At 48.3% G+C, this 15,995-nt stretch overlaps 1 protein-coding gene across 3 annotated transcripts in view; it reads right to left on the bottom strand.

Moving 5' to 3' along the window:
* Window positions 1–12,911, bottom strand: part of CARD11 (caspase recruitment domain family member 11) — a 108,832-nt gene extending 95,921 nt beyond the window's left edge. For all 3 annotated transcript variants that reach the window (XR_005016644.1, XM_036827470.1, XM_036827471.1), the window contains exon 1: window positions 12,751–12,911. The gene's annotated coding sequence lies outside the window, so the exon portion shown is untranslated. The remainder of the gene's footprint in view (window positions 1–12,750) is intronic.
* Between the last annotated feature and the right edge of the window lie 3,084 nt (window positions 12,912–15,995).

Here is a 15,995-nt window from a genome sequence, read left to right as displayed (position 1 = left end):
CTCACGGAGCAGAAAAGGCAAGGCAGGAAGTGTCAGTGCCCACTCTGCCTTGGGCAGCTCTGTGACTCAGGTAGCCTTTCTGGTCCCTCTCAAATAAGTCTCTGTGGGTGGCCAGCCCCTCTCCTGTGGAATGGCCCGTGGGGAAGGGACATCACCCTAAACCCCCAAACACAGCACTCAGCCCTGTCCAGAGACTCTCAACTGCTGCCTGAGATTTTCAGGTTTTAAGCAAAACAAAAATCTGATTCACTGTTTCCAGTCCTACAGGAAACTCAAGTCCTTTATTTTTCTGCCCCTTAAAAAAAAAAAAGAAAAAAGAAATCAAACCTTTATGTCTTAGAAGAGTTCTGAATGCTTCTCATTTCACACCGCGCCGAACACTGTTCATGACAAAGGCTGCAGGAGGGAAGAAGGAAATGAGACGCGCTCGCCAATAAATAAGAGCCTGAGCAAAGAAACCAGCTCAGAACACACCACTGGCAAGAAGAAATGCCCCAAAGCTTTGCTTACACCAAATTATGTAAGAACAGATGGCTCCCCTGGGTCTCTGGGACAAGTTAATGCACACAGGAAGCTGCAAACAGACTCTCTTTGGGATTTTGGCAGAAAACACGGGGCATTAACAACATTCAAGGTGAAAGAGGGGAGAATTGTAGATTGAGGGAAGGGATGCTTTTTTCATCAGGTAACAAAAATAGCTGTATCTGGAAATCTCCCCTGGATTCCCGCAGGCTGCAGGGCAGGTGTCTGCTCCAGAAATTAACCAGAGCTGTGCTCAGCAGTGCTCCGGGGAGACCCACCGCTCCCAACTGCCCAACCGGAGAATTACTTTAACTCCAGACATTTGGATAATACAGATGAACCCTTGAGGGAGACAAAAATTTACTTTGGGAAGATTTTTCCCCACCTGTTGTGCAGAAGTGTCACAAAGTGGTGGGGTGATGGTGGGAGGGTAAGACGGTGCTGAGTAGCTGAAAGGCTCTGGAGAAGGCTTCCTGGTTTCACCTGCCCCGGGGGCTGTGAAAGATGCTGAGATCGTCCAAGCACAGAAAGATCACCCCCACACCCAACATCCATACTAATCCCCTTTCTCATCATCACCAGGGAAATCCAAATGGCACTGTCTTGCCCGAGGTGGGGGGCAGGGGCAAAAATGAAAGCAAAGGCTTCTTGCCCAGCCCTAGAAGACAGTTCAGAGGAAGGCATGACTAACACAAATCACGACCAGGGAGGTCAGTTAATAACAACGAAACCTTGCATTTATATAACGTTCTGTTATTTTCCAAGCAATTTTTCACCCACTATCTATCTCACACGCTCCTCAGAGCAATTCTGTGTGGTAGGAAGGCAGGGATTATTTATCTCCACCTCGCTTGCGAAGAAACAAAATCTTGGGACAGTGAAGTGATCTGCTCAAGGTCAGGGCGCGATCACAGATTTTTAAAGCTGGAAGGGTTCTTGGTGGTGAGGAGCCAGGGCAGGGATGACTAATGGGGGGCACCCGGGCTCCAATTGTCAGTTTCACACCCACAGCAGACATGGGCAATCGATCACAGAACTCTCTTCCGCGGAGCTGGCCCTCAAGGTGAAACCCATTTGCCGTCCCCGGCCCCGTCTCCTGTCTCCTGTCTCACTTCACTTATGAGGAAACTGAGCCCAGAGCAGAGAAGGGACTTGGCCAAGACGGCCCAATGGGTTAGTGGCCCAGAACCCGAATCTCACCCCTGCCTTCTGAGCCCCGGGTTCTCTCCAGCACATCATGCTGTGCCCCAACTGTTAGGGGTACAAGTCCCCTGAAAGATGCACCAACAAGGCATGGGAATGACATTCTTTGTGACCGAGCCAGAACACTTGGGTTTTCTGTGCTGAGCAAGTGGACACATTCCTATTTCTAAGAGAGGAATCAAAGACCACCCCAAGGTTTCAAAGCCTGAGCACTTGGCATGATGGGAGAGAGAACTTAGGGATGGGAAAATCAGAAGTTTGGTTTTGGATCAACTCCATGTCCGGGTAGTCAAGACCACTGGCTACTGAAGTGCACAGTTCAGGAGGGGAGGCCTGGCAGGAGGTATAAACTTGGGAGTCATGAACACAGAGGTGGCTTTGAAGCCATGAGACTAGATGAGACCATCCAGGAAGGAGTGCAGAGGGAGAAGAGGCCAAGGCCCTTTGACCTCAGAGGTCAGGGGACACAGAAGAATCAGAAAAGAGAGACTAGGAAGGAGTGGCCGGGAAGGCGGGAGAAACCAAGAGAGGGAACCCACGCCACATTCCGAGGAGGAGAGGCAGACAGACTGAGCTAATGCCCCTGAGGACTACGAGTGGACCTGGACTTGGGGACTCTGGGGGCAGAAGTCTGACTGAAGTGGGTCCAGGACAGAATGCGGGGACAGGAAATGGGGACAGACAGTGTAGACAACACTTTCAAAGAGACCGTCTGTAAAGGTGTGATGGCTGAGTTGCATCTCCACAAATGCATATGCTGAATCCCTAGCCCCACTACCTGTAGTTGGAGATACAGCCTTTAAGGAGTGACTGAGCTAACGTGAGACCGTTAGGGTGAGCCCTAATCCAGGGGGGCTGGTGTCCTTGTAAGAAGAGGAGGTTGGACACACAGAGAGACACCAGGGGTGCACGCACACAGAGGGCTGACCACGTGAGGACACAGCTAGAAGGCGGCCACCTACAAGTCAAGGAGAGAAGCCTCAGGAGACACCAGCCCTGCCCACACCTTGATCGCGGACTTCCAGCCTCCAGAACTGGGAGAATAAACTTCAATTGTTTAACCCCCCTTCCCCCGCACCGCTCCCCGGTCGGCAGTACTCTGTTACGGCAGCCCCGACAGACTAACAGAAAAGGGGTAAAGAGCAAGGCAGTGACAGCTACAAGGGAGTATGAAATCAAAGCAGGCTTGGGTTTTTTTCTTTAAAGATGGGGGGAACTGCAGCATATTTGTACTCTGGTCGGAATGATCCTTGGAGAGAAGGAAAGAAGTTGATGATACTGGAGAAAAAGGAGACAACCGCTATAGAAGCATCTCTGCATGTACAAGGTGGCTCTGGTGCCTGCGTGGAGGCAGGACCAGGCGGGTGGAGGAGGAGGCCGGGGGCCCGGAGAGGCCGGGGGCCAGGGGAGGCCGGGGGCGGCTGGTGGGTCGAAGGACGAAGGACGGTCATCAGCTTAGGGCACGGGAACCTCTTGGGCCCAGGTAGTCCGACATAAATGGTTGGGTTTCAAAAGCATATTTTTAAATCAGTTAAGAAAGATACAACATTATACAGAATTTCCATACAAAACTGAGGGGGAAGGAGATTGACCCATTCCTTGGGGACAGCCCTCTGCTTTGCTGTAGTCGGGTGGTCTCCCTTACTCGGAGCAGTTATAGGAAACCACCCTCTCCTTCCTAGGGCCACCTTCCTTTACAGCCTAAAACCTCCCCAAACTCAGAATGCCTGCGTCTCCAGGGCCCTGTGACAGAACCTCCTCTAAGAGTACAGAAGACACGATTTTTGAGGATGGAGAACTCCCACAAGGAGTTGGGAATCGCCACGTGTCTCTGCCTCCCACCCGCAAACCGGCATGGCCGTGGCCTCAGCTCCCCAGGTGCCACGGAACTTCACAAGTTGATTTTGAAAAGCATCTGAGAACTGAAGCCAGGAGACTCGGAGAGAAGTGCAAGGTATCATTATTATTCAACCGCACACTCCCCCACACCCCTCGAACCAGCTACACTCGAATCCCTTTTTAAAAAGGCCATTTCTTCTTAGAAAAGTTCAGTGAATGACCGAATTCTTACTCAGAAGCAGGGAACAAAGCAGTAATGTCAATAAAACGCAGTTTTACTTCGTATCAGCATTCATCCACTGAAATAACAATTGGCTAAACCTCCAGTAATGCTGGCACAAGGTTTCTGTTTGCCCTCAGATTAAAAAAAAGTGGGTCATCGCCACCAAGACTTCTGCAAGAGTGTTCACAGCAGCTCTCACAATAGCCCCAAACTGCACACAACGCGCGTGTTCATCAGCGGTAGGATGGATACATAAATTGTGGTAAATGCTCACACTGCAACATTATACAGCAAGGAAAAAACCCCAATGACTGCTACACACATGGATGAATCAAGTTGGAGACACAAGAGCACACTCTGTGTGATGCCATTTACGTGACATTCCAGGACAGGCAAAAGGGGTGGGGGGCTTAGCAACCGGGAAGGAGCATGAGACCCCTACCCCCTGGAGGCCTGGAAAGGACCCGTGTCTTGATCTGGATGATGGGCTACGTGGGTGGGTGTGAAACCTCCCCCATAGTGCACTTCAGATTTGGGACGTGTACTGTGTGTGTGCTATGCCTTAATTTAAAACAAATCCTTTTTTTTTTTTTTTTTTAACCAATCAGTTTTGCCTTTCCACAGGAGCACGGAGGCCCTGTGATTTCTCTTACTGGGACACAGCTGAAATCAGAAGTCACTGCGAGAGGAACTCTCTTCCTGCAACCCAGCAGGCTGGGAATCAGGACAGCTAAGACTAAGCGGGACAGCAGTTCATGGGGACCACCCTTGCTGTTCTCTTCTGAACCTGGCTTTTCCTTCTTGTTTTCTTAATCAGAATGATAACAGTTGCTCAGGGTTAAAAAACAAACAAAAGAAAAGGACACAAAATGAATACTGGAGGAGAAGACTCAAATCAATAGAATTAGAAATGAAAAAGGAGAAGTAACAACTGACACTGAAGAAATACAAAGGATCATAAGAGATTACTACAAGCAACTATATGCCAATAAAATGGACAACCTGGAAGAAATGGAAAAATTCTTAGAAATGCACAACCTTCCGAGACTGAACCAGGAAGGAAGAGAAAATATGAACAGACCAATCACAAGCACTGAAATTGAAACTGTGATTAAAAATCTTCCAACACACAAAAGACCAGGACCAGATGGCTTTACAGGCGAATTCTATCAAACATTTAGAGAAGAGCTAACACCTATCCTTCTCAAACTCTTCCAAAATATAACAGAGGGAGGAACACTCCCAAACTCGTTCTACGAGGCCAACATCGCTCTGATACCAAAACCAGAGAAAGATGTCACAAAGAAAGAAAACTACAGGCCAATATTACTGATGAACATAGATGCAAAAATCCTCAACAAAATACTAGCAAACAGAATCCAACAGCACATTAAAAGGATCATACACTATGATCAAGTGGGGTTTATCCAAGGAATGCAAGGCTTCTTCAATATATGCAAATCAATCAACGTGATACACCATATTAACAAACTGAAGGAGAAAAACCATATGATCATCTCAATCGATGCAGAGAAAGCTTTCGACAAAATTCAACACCCATTTATGATAAAAACCCTCCAGAAAGTAGGCACAGAGGGAACTTTCCTCAACATAATAAAGGCCATATATGACAAACCCACAGCCAACATCGTCCTCAATGGTGAAAAACTGAAACCATTTCCACTAAGACCAGGAACAAGACAAGGTTGCCCACTCTCACCACTATTATTCAACATAGTTTTGGAAGTTTTAGCCACAGCAATCAGAGAAGAAAAAGAAATAAAAGGAATCCAAATCGGAAAAGAAGAAGTAAAGCTGTCACTGTTTGCAGATGACATGATACTATACACAGAGAATCCTAAAGATGCTACCAGAAAACTACTAGCGCTAATCAATGAATTTGGTAAAATAGTAGGATACAAAATTAATGCACAGAAATCTCTTGCATTCCTACACACTAATGATGAAAAATCTGAACGTGAAATTAAGAAAACACTCCCATTTACCATTGCAACAAAAAGAATAAAATATCTAGGAATAAACCTACCTAAGGAGACAAAAGACCTGTATGCAGAAAATTATAAGACACTGGTGAAAAAAATTAAAGATGATACAAATAGATGGAGAGATATACTATGTTCTTGGATTGGAAGAATCAACGTTGTGAAAATGACTCTACTACCCAAAGCAATCTACAGATTCAATGCAATCCCTATCAAACTACCAATGGCATTTTTCACAGAACTAGAACAAAAAATTTCACAATTTGTATGGAAACACAAAAGACCCCGAATAGCTAAAGCAATCTTGAGTAAGAAAAACGGAGCTGGAGGAATCAGGCTCCCTGACTTCAGACTATACTACAAAGCTACAGTAATCAAGACAGTATGGTACTGGCACAAAAACAGAAATATAGGTCAATGGAACAGGATAGAAAGCCCAGAGATAAACCCACGCACATATGGTCACCTTATCTTTGATAAAGGAGGCAAGAATATACAGTGGAGAAAAGACAGCGCCTTCAATAAGTGGTGCTGGGAAAACTGAACAGCTACGTGTAAAAGAATGAAATTAGAACACTCCCTAACACCATACACAAAAATAAACTCAAAATGGATTAAAGACCTAAATGTAAGGCCAGACACCATCAAACTCTTAGAGGAAAACATAGGCAGAACACTCTATGACATACATCACAGCAAGATCCTTTTTGACCCACCTCCTAGAGAAATGGAAATAAAAACAAAAATAAACAAATGGGACCTAATGAAACTTAAAAGCTTTTGCACAGCAAAGGAAACCATAAACAAGACGAAAAGACAACCCTCAGAATGGGAGAAAATAGTTGCAAATGAAGCAACTGACAAAGGATTAATCTCCAAAATTTACAAGCAGCTCATGCAGCTCAATAACAAAAAAACGAACAACCCAATCCAAAAATGGGCAGAAGACCTAAACAGACATTTCTCCAAAGAAGATATACAGATTGCCAACAGACATATGAAAGAATGCTCAACATCATTAATCATTAGAGAAATGCAAATCAAAACTACAATCAGATATCATCTCACACTGGTCAGAATGGCCATCATCAAAAAATCTACAAACAATAAATGCTGGAGAGGGTGTGGAGAAAAGGGAACCCTCTTGCACTGTTGGTGGGAATGTAAATTGATACAGCCACTATGGAGAACAGTATGGATGTTCCTTAAAAAACTAAAAATAGAACTACCATATGACCCAGCAATCCCACTACTAGGCATATACCCTGAGAAAACCATAATTCAAAAAGAGTCATGTACCAAAATGTTCATTGCAGCTCTATTTACAATAGCCAGGATGTGGAAGCAACCGAAGTGTCCATCAACAGATGAATGGCTAAAGAAGATGTGGCACATATATACAATGGAATATTACTCAGCCATAAAAAGGAACGAAACTGAGTTATTTGCAGTGAGGTGGATGGACCTAGAGACTGTCTTACAGAGTGAAGTAAGTCAGAAAGAGAAAAACAAATACCGTATGCTAACACATATATATGGAATCTAAAAAACAAACAAACAAACAAACAAAAAATGGTCATGAAGAACCTAGGGGCAAGATGGGAATAAAGACGCAGACCTCCTAGAGAATGGACTTGAGGACACAGGGAGGGGGAAGGGTAAGCTGGGACAAAGTGAGAGAGTGGCATGGACATATATACACTACCAAACGTAAAACTGAGAGCCAGTGGGAAGCAGCCGCATAGCACAGGGAGATCAGCTCGGTGCTTTGTGACCACCTAGTGGAGTGGGATAGGGAGGGTGGGAGGGAGGGAGATGCAAGAGGGAAGAGATAGGGGGACATATGTATATGTATAACTGATTCACTTTGTTATAAAGCAGAAACTAACACACCATTGTAAAGCAATTATACTCCAATAAAGATGTTAAAAAAAAAATACTAGAATTTTCCCCTTCGTCCACCCAGCCACCATTCCCCAGATGTCCTACTAGAGCAGTTTCTTATAGGTGCTAGTGCTTTCTGCCAGAAACTCCCTCTATGCCCCTGTCTCATTAACGGCCTCACAGAATTCCACTGGATGGATGGATCTTGCTTTTGAGGAGCATTTGTGTGGTTTCAAGTTTTTTCCCATTAAAAACAATGCTACAAATTAACATCAGCGTGCACAAAAAGATGGACAAGTCTATCTGTGAGATAATTCTTAGAAGTGGAATTCTTGGGTTGATTCACTTATCATGCTGGTACATATTGTCAAATCCACAGCGTATTAGACTACCTGCTTCTCGTTTCTCTCACCAATATAACGTTTTATCAAATGTTTTGATCTTTGCCAGTCAGACAGTGAAAAAAAGGCATCTCTCTGTTTCATTACTTTGCATTTATTCATTGTAAATTGATTGGTCTGTTCATATTCTGTTTGTTCACATCCTTTAAGCATTTTTCTCTTGGGTCGAGTTCCCTAATTCTGGAGTCAGCAAACTGCAGTGGAGGGCCCACCCCTGCACTGCCCATCCTGCCCCACTGGCCAAATCCGGCCACATGGCAAGGACAGAGCAGAGCCGTTTCCACAGGGACCTTCTGGCTCTCAGAGCCTCAGGTATTTACTATCTGGACCTTTACAGAAGAAGTGTGCCGATTCCTGCATCTCACCGATTTCTTTTGAGAGTTCTCTGTAAATTAAGGAAATAGCTCTCTCAGATAAATTCAGTTTTGCATCAAATTCATCACTCTATTCTACCTCCTACCCCCAACTCTGTCAAAAATAACCAAGGCAGAAGTACACCTTTAAAAGCAGAGCACTCTCATTTGGAAACACTTTGGTCTATGTTAATTTAGGGGTGGTACTTTCATTTTACACACGTGGCCATTGAGGCTCAGAGCCACTGGTGACTTTCCCGAGGTCACATAGCTAGTACGTGGCAGAGCCAGGGCAGACGCCCTTTCTGCCTGGCTCCAGAAGTCCGTAGATCTTTCCACCTGGAGGAACCTGCCTCTCAGGGGACGGGTCCAGCACCGGGGGATGGCGCTGACTCTACAGAGTCTGACAGGTGTTGCTGTGGTACCTGCAGGATTTGTGAGGTATGTGGACAGAGCCTGGGGCCCCGCTTTGTCACCGCCACACTCGAATATGAGGACATACATTCCAGAGTTGGATTTGGGGTGAGAAGGAAGGTTACACCCCTGACACAGAAACCACCCGGGGAGGACGGAGCCCTTGCTCTGGCTCACCCACTTGTGAGGAGCTGGGAGGACCAGAGGACCGTGACATAAGAGATGAGCCGGGGGAGCCTGACTGCGGGACTGGACCAGCGAAGACGGAGCGCTTTTGCCAGAGGCAGGAGCAGGGACCCTTCGTTACCCCGCGGCACTGGCCCATTACACCAATCTGACAGCGACCGTTACAATCTCAGAGCCCTGAACAAATCACAACCAAAAAGGTTACCCCCCTGGAAATAGTCACCCCCTTAAAACCATTGACCCACAAGCAGGAGCTGCTCAAGGAGACTTTGGGGGAAGGTGTACGGGGCGTGTTCCTTGCATGTGAAGTGCACAGGTCATGCTCTTCCCATGCGCCGTGGCACGGGTGAGGAGGCTGGCACCTGGGAATCTGCCAATCTAATTTTTCTTTAGCAGAAAAGCGGTTTTCAGGGGCTTCCTTGATAGTCGCCTTTTCCTTTTCTTTCTGTTCCCGTATTTAAATCAATTCAAAATGCTCCAGACCTCCTGGATAATGCAGTACAACTACAGGGTCGATTTCCTTCAATCCTCTCGGCTGCCCTGGAAGATTAGGACTGCAGAGCAGGAGACTAAGAAAGGAAGTCCACCCAGCGTGGGGTGGGGAAAGCCGCACTCCAGCCCCAGGTCCGGACCTAAGCGTCCATCCTCTCTCATCCTCCCCGGATCTCAGGAATAACAGCAACGGGAAGAGTATGGCACGTCTCGAGTTTTCTCATTTTATGCTTGGTGTAACTGACAAGACTGAAAATAATCAGTATTAATATCCTGATTTCACTGGGGAGAGATGACTCCCAGAGAGCTGAAGGGATGACAGGCCGGCCCAGGTGGGCAGTCACGGCTGGACGCTGCGTCTGGGCCATAGCCCGAGGCTCCTTCCCACCCCCCGCCTCGGCCTCCGACCCAGAAGGCGGACCGTGGACCTCCTGAGGCCTTTCCCCCTTGATCTGACCTCTTTTTAACCCAAGTTTCACAGATCTGGTCACGCTCTGCGTTGGGGTGGTCATCTGGGCATTCTGGCCCTCGCGGGACTTCACCATCGTCCCGATTACCAGGAGGCACTCACTGTCTTCAAGGCCAAGTGTGGGGACAAAGCAAGAGAGGACGGAAGGCAGTTTTAAACTGATGGGAGGAGCTCTGTTTATCAGCATCTGGTGTCCCTTTTCACCATAATCACCTGCGCACTGGGACTCGATTTGGCCCTTCTCGCATGAAGTGCTATAATCAGCAAACCAGGTACCGCAAGGCTTCCATTGGAAAGGTGGAGAAACGCATGTCGGAAAGTGGAGAAGTTAGTTGGGATGTTGCCCCACCAGCACAGTCTCAGCCTGGAACCTTCCACTGACTGCTGGGCTCTCTGAGTCCCACCATCGCCCACACTCGCCTCTCGCCATCCTTCCTTCCCTCAATCCTTTCCTCTAGTTTGAGTCTCTGCCACGCTCTGGTCATGGCAACACGACTGTAGGGCCTGAACTATTTAGGGGAGGATGTCTGGGTCTCTCGTTCCTTCTGTGTGTCCCCGATGGTAGCTGGTACCGTCACCCAGACAGTGCCCACTGAGTGATTCAAACAAAGGCCACCACCTTTAGAAGAAGAGTTAGGTTTACAAGTCATTTAAAAAGATCACATAGGGACTTCCCCGGTGGCGCAGTGGATAAGAATCCGCCTGCCAACGCAGGGGACACGGGTTCGATCCCTGGTCCGGGAGGATCCCACATACCGCGGAGCAACTAAGCCCATGCGCCACAACTGCTGAGCCTGCGCTCTGGAGCCCGCGAGCCACAACTACTGAAGCCAGCGCGCTTAGAGTCCGGGCTCTGCAACAAGAGAAGCCACCGCAAGGAGAAGCCTGCGCACTGCAACGAAAACCCAACACAGCCAAAAATAGATAAAATTAAATCTTTAAAAAAATAAAAAATAAGTAAAAGATCACATAAAGGATTAATGGATAAACAAACTGTGGTCCATCCATGCGATGGAATATTATTCAGCCTTAAAAAGGAAGGAAATTCTGACAACTGCTACAACATGGGTGAACCTTGAGGACGTTATGCTCAGTGAAATAAGCCAGACACAAAAGAACAAATACTGCAGGATTCCACTTACATGGCGTCCCTAGAGGAGTCAAATTCATAGAGACAGAAAGTAGAAGGGTGGTTTCCAGGGGCTGGAGAAGGGGATGGGGAGTTGTTTAATGGTGACAGAGTTTCAGTTTGGGAGGATGGAAAGTCCTGGAGATGGATGGTGGTGATGGTTGTACAACAATGTGAATGTACTTAATACCCCTGAACTATACACTTCAAAGTGGTTAAGATGGTAAATTTTATGTCATGTGTATTTTACCACAATTTTAAAAAAAAATCACACAAAGGAACATTTGTACACAGAGTCAGGACTGTAGGGGCTGGTGGGGCTAACAGACTTCCTTTTCGATATGGGTGCTAATAAAATGCACAGACATCCAGACAATTTTGCTGGGATGTGATGAGGCTGAGTCAGTCCCAGGCTCCCTTTGCCCCCTGATCAGCCCCGGCCCACAGCGGGGACCATCATTTCTTTACAGCTGCCTGGGGGTTAGAGAGAAGTGGAGACACAGGGCAAGGACAGAAGTGGAACACTGCAGCTAAATTCCTGTCCTCGCATTAACCTACCGCTCGGGACTTCCGGCACCCAATAACCACAGAGGAGGCACCCAATAATTGTCCAGTGATGGACCAACGTTTCTTTCCTTCCTTGGGAGGCTGGTAGCCTTACACTTTCAGGAGAGGTGGTAAATGTCAGGAGAAATTTTTTCCTACCACAAATCAAAGGTTTGGGGGCAGGCTGGGCAGAGGTGGGTTTGGTCCACAAGACCAGGTTTGTGGGGATGGTCCTCTGCTGACACGCTCCAGACCAGGTGCCAGGAAGCTGGGAGCTCAGACGCACGTACCCGTCAAGCTGGCCCTGCTCCCTGCACCAGAACTGTCTCCCTGGGGCCCCTCCAACTGTGCTCTGAACTCTGAAGGGACAGAGAAGCCCTCTCGTTTCCCTGCGCCGAGAGTTCAGGAGACCACGGGGGCCCCTTCCAGCCTGGGCAGTGTCCTGGGGTGGGGACTTCAGGCACGAGGCCACTGGGACCTCATCCTGGCTTTGCGGGGAGCCTGGGCCCCTCCTGGTTCCACACTCTCCCCATGGGAGGGGCTGTCCTTCCCCCTGCCCTCCCCTCCCCTCCCCTCCCAGGGGCTCCACCTTCTCGGGAGCCTCCGAGTCAGGCCCGGCTGTGGTCTGGAAACTTCCTGTCCTTTCAGGTCTTAGAAAAGTTCTTTTCCTCCTTCTGGGACAGGGGCACCGAGGGGCGCCCTGCCGGGCCGGCCCCCCCTCTTTCATCCCTTTCTTCTCTGAGGGGCTGGGGACTTTGCCAGGCTGGGCCACCCAGAGACAGACGGTCCGAGAGGAACTCGGAGGCGGGATACGGGGAGATGGAAAGTGGAGATAAAGTTTTCCAAAGGCAGGCGGGGAGAGGGAGATAGAGATGGAGCCAGAGGGGAAAGGGGGAAAGAGATGGTGAGAGAGGGATGGCGGTCCGGCAGCGCGGGACCAGCAAAGCGAGCCCCTCCAGACCCCCGCACGGCGCCCCGACTCCGCGCCGCCCGCCGAGGACCCCGGGCCCCCCGCGTCCCCCATCCCCACGACTGCGCCGCCCCCGCCGTCCCCCGTGTCCCCACCCCCGCGTCCGCCGCGCCTACCTGGGCCGCTCATGCTCCGCGCAGGCCGCCGTCTTCCCCCCGGGGCCCCGGCCCTCGGTCCCCGCCGCCCGGACCGTGCGAGGGGCGCAGCCGGCCCAGGGGCTGCAGGGCCGGTAGGGGGCCGCGCGCCACCCGGGCAGCAGTCCGGAGGCCAAAGGAGGCAAAAGAGAGAAAAAAGGAGAGAAAGTGTGTCACAGGCTGGAAGGGGGAGGGAAATGCAAAACCCGACAGGAAATGAGACTAAAAAAAATGCAAAAGGTTCGAAAAAGAGATAAGGAAGAGGGGGAGGGGGAGGGGCGGGGCCTGCGTCCGGGCCGCGGGGAGGGCGGGGAGCGCGGCGAGCAGACGGGGCGGGAGCGCCGGGCCCGGGGCCGCGAGGCCCCGCCCCGGGCCGCGTGAGGCTGGACCCCTGCCCGGGCCGCAGTCCCCAGCCGGCTCCGACACCGACGCCACCGAGCCCGGCCCGGAGCGGCCGTGGGAAGGGACACCCCCTTGAAGGCGCTCCCGGCTCTGCGTGGGACGGAGGTTGGAGCAGCTGCCCTCTCGGAGGAATTGGCCCCGTTTTGAAGAACTCCCGGAGGCGTCACTGCGACCTGCGGGGGAGGCTTTTCCCACATAGAAGTGAGAAGCAAGGGATCCTGCGGCCTTGGGCACCCCCAGGGCTCTTCTCTCCCGCAGCCTCTGTTCTGGAAGCTTCCTGGGGCTTGCCTGGCGGTCAGCACACCTCAGAGGGCCGCACTCACCCCTCCTTGACCCTTGATGGTGACAGAGTCTGTCACCCCACTGCCTCTGGCCCTCCGCACCCACCCTCCCCCGCCCGGTGCTCTCAGACTCAACACCTGTAGGGGAAATTGTGACTTCTGGATGTCATCGGTTTAATAATTTGGCCCCAAAGCTGCGGCCCAGGCCCCTGGGTGTGTTACTCTCTCACAGGGCTGCAAGGGGGGGAAGGTCCCAAGGGTTTTTCTGAATCATGAACTTAAAAATCTGGGCCAACCAGGCACATCCAGAGAACTTTGGGTTCTGTGCATGTACCGGTTTCCCCAGCCCCTGCACCTCTCCTTCTGCTCTGCCTCAGTGACCCCTGACTTCTGTCCCTCCCGCACCACCCCATTACAGCTGGAGAACATTCCCTCCTGTTTCGTGTTGTAAGTCCTTTGAGGAAAGTTCCTTGAGCTCCTGGAGGGAAAGGCGTTCAATAAATTAAGCAACTAAGCACGAAGATCAATAAATGATGTGCTGTGGTCCAAGCACAGGAGACTAAAATCTTGGCGGTGTTGAGGAGTGCAGTTGACGGATGCACATGGGCCAGGAACCAAAGGAGACATGAGTTTGCTTTCTGCACAGCATGTTCAAAAACTTAATCAGGAACCACAGAGAGAGAAAGTTCCTAAAATAAATGCCAAGGCCCACAGCATCCGGGTCCTTCATCCCCAGTGACTCGCTGGGGACCAGGGTGGAATCTCTCTTGCACTTGGTGAACCTTTAAATCAGCCCGTGTAGTTTTGAAGGGGAACTCTGGTTTTCCTCATGCAGGGTACGAAGGGCAGGCAGGCCTTAAATCAACAACAAAAACTGATAGAAATTCTGCAAAAAAGCTTGATGAATTTTCATGAAGTGAACACGCCCAAGTTACCAAAACAGAGAATTTTGCACCCCAGAACTCCCCCTTACACTCCTCCCCACCACCAAGGATAAATCACTTTCTGACCTCCAACAGCATAGGTCAGTTTCACCAGATGTCTTGTCTCTGAAGTTCAGAAACTTTATATAAATGGAGCCATCCATAGATTCCCTTCTGGGTCTAGCTTCTTTCGTTCAATATTATGTTTTTCAGATTTAGCCATGGGATTACATGCAGGTATGGTTTGTTGAAGACATGTCTCTTTTCCTCCCCAACACCTTATTAGACCTTTTTAAACATTCGGAAGAGTTAGAAGGATTGTATAGTGAATACCCATATATCCCACCACCTAATTCTACAATGAACATTTTGCTATATTTGCTTTATCACATGCATACCCATCTGTCTCCTCTAGCCATCGATCCTTCTTTTTTGTTTTTTTGTTTTTTTGATGCATTTCAAAGTTGATGACATCAACATACTTCACCTTTAAATACTTCATCATGCATATCATTAACTAGACAGATTTTTTTAGGTGAAATTTATCTACAGATTTTAATGATATCATGAAATGAGTTTTGACAAGTGTATACACCGTGTAACCCCAATCCCTGTGAAGATATAGAACTGTGTGGTCCAGTATGGCAGCCACTACCCACACTTGGCTGTTGAACATGTGGGTAGTGTGAATAAGGAACCATATTTTAAATTCCATTTAATTTTAATTAAAATCTAAAAACTGATACTCAATTCTGTTATTGGAAAACTTTTAAGTATGTTGGGAGCATCTTGAGTATATTAATCTGCTTTTTCAACTGTAAATTGTATGAAAGCTAAATACAGGTGAAGTATTTTCAAGGAAAATTGAGGTGCTATAAGTGTAAAAACCGCACCAGGCTTTGAAGACATGGTATGTAGAAAGGAATGCAGAACATCTCACTCTTAATTTTGATATTGATTGCATGTTGAAATAATAATATTCTGGATATGCTGGGTTCAATAAATATATTATTAAAATGAATTTCAAAAAAAAAAATTCCACAAGGACTCAGAGGCAAAGAATATACAAATCAATTTTCACTGCAAAGTAAAGGAGCTGTTACAGTGGAGGATTACTGGACTGAATGTCAATATTATGACATAGTATGAGTGTGTTTCGTGTTTGGTAATTGCAATCATTGTTGCTTTTGTTGTGGTCATCCATTTACAATGCTTGGGGTCAGTCTATTTATCTGTTGTAAAAATAAAATACAGTGTGTGTGTGTGAAAAAAAAATGAATTTCATGTTTCTTTTTTAATGTTGCCACTAGAAAATTTTAAATTTTCCATGATATTTTTATGGGACAGTATGGATATAATGTAGAACACTACCATCACCCAGAAAGTTCCCTCCTGCCCAGGCATGCCCTTTTAAAACTTGATTCTTCTGTGACCCCAGGGCGAAGGTGATTCGAACATCTTTGAAGGACGCTGGTTCGAGACGACAAACTAAATGCAAAATTCACCTCCTCTTTTGGAAACCTGCTGGAATGACAGCAAAGAACAGTGGGCGATGAGTTAATCCAGGTGCCAGGAAAGTAAGCGAGTGGACAGGTGAAGAGAAGGCAGGTGAACAGAAGCC

The sequence above is a fragment of the Balaenoptera musculus genome, chromosome 15 (genome assembly GCF_009873245.2).
Source record: "Balaenoptera musculus isolate JJ_BM4_2016_0621 chromosome 15, mBalMus1.pri.v3, whole genome shotgun sequence".
Classification (NCBI taxonomy): domain Eukaryota; kingdom Metazoa; phylum Chordata; class Mammalia; order Artiodactyla; family Balaenopteridae; genus Balaenoptera; species Balaenoptera musculus.
The sequence above is the reverse complement of the archived record's forward strand: the minus strand, read 5'-3'. Positions and strand labels throughout refer to the sequence as shown.